Below are 1,311 nucleotides of genomic sequence, written 5' to 3' on the forward strand. Positions count from 1 at the left end.
TCAGGTTCTATAGTGGTCTTTTAGTGGGAGATACTAGGGGCAGCCTAACTGCTTTTTAGGCTTGAAACTTAATGTGTTTGTGAAAAGAATTAAATATCATGGTGCCTTTAGTACTGGGGACTAGACTCAGTGGTCCAAGAAGCTACTTTCAGTGCTTTTTACCTGAGCAAAATCAGCTGCTGTGGTTTTATATGTCTGCTTTTGTATATACAAGCATTGGGTAGTGAGTGTAGCACCCAAAGGTTTTTAACATATTTTATTTATTAATTAAAAAAAAAAAGGAAATGTTTAAAAAAAACAAACTTTGTTAGCAAAACTTGCTTCTAGCTTTGCAAGAGAAAAACTGTCTTTAAGGAGTGCTTAGCATGCATGGCAGGATACACATTTTGCCACACCATTACGTTTTTTTCTGTTGATCAGCACTGTCCTCTTTCTTTTTAGTCACAGCTGTGTTCTGAGTACATGAAGGAGCTCCACAGCTGCGAGAAGCTGCTACTTCCTCAAGAGCAAGAGGCTGTAAAATTCTGTCCACTTTTTGCCTGTATACTAAGTAGCAGCTGGCTCCTGCTGAGTTCAGAACCAAGTCCCACTTTATCCTCCCATGTCAAACAGCCTCAAATCATTTATACAACTGGATCTCTAGGAAATTATTCCCAAGCAGGAGCTAAACCACATTGTTGTTTGACAATTTGTCCATGTGAAATGCTGGTCTCAGTTCAATTCTTTGAGAAGAAATTATTGCATTATGGAAGCTTGCCAATTAAATTGCACCGTTACTGACCAAAGTCCACAGAGTTAATTTGTAGGAACAGATTTTTTTTTTTTGTGGAAAACTTCTAGGCATGTTTTAGCAGCCTGTTGGTAATTGGGGAGCAGCTCTTCCAACTAGTAGCTCACTCATCTGCCCTGGGGACCGTGAACTTTGTCTTCAAGTACTTAAATTCTGTACCCTAACTTCAGTTAATAGTAATTGAAGGAGAAATGTGACTGTCTCTGTTATAGTACAAGTTCATAGGCAACTTCAGATAAAAAGTAAAAGCCTTATTCTAAAGAAATTGATAAAATTATTTCTGTTTCTTTAGTGTGGTTTACAGTTTGAAAATGTATTCATGAGAAAAGTTTAACTTAAATTGCACAGGGACTAAAATTTAATTAAATGTATTGTATGTTTGTATTTTATATGAATCATATAGTATTAGTTCTAGAGCAATGTTTGTCAACCCATGCCTTTCAGAGTCCATTGTAACCTTGCCACGTAAGGCAAAATGAAAACATACCAACCCAAGAAGAGCACGGTGTTGCTTGCAATAT

Source organism: Phaethon aethereus (assembly GCF_964289735.1).
Source record: "Phaethon aethereus genome assembly, chromosome: 10".
NCBI classification, from domain to species: domain Eukaryota; kingdom Metazoa; phylum Chordata; class Aves; order Phaethontiformes; family Phaethontidae; genus Phaethon; species Phaethon aethereus.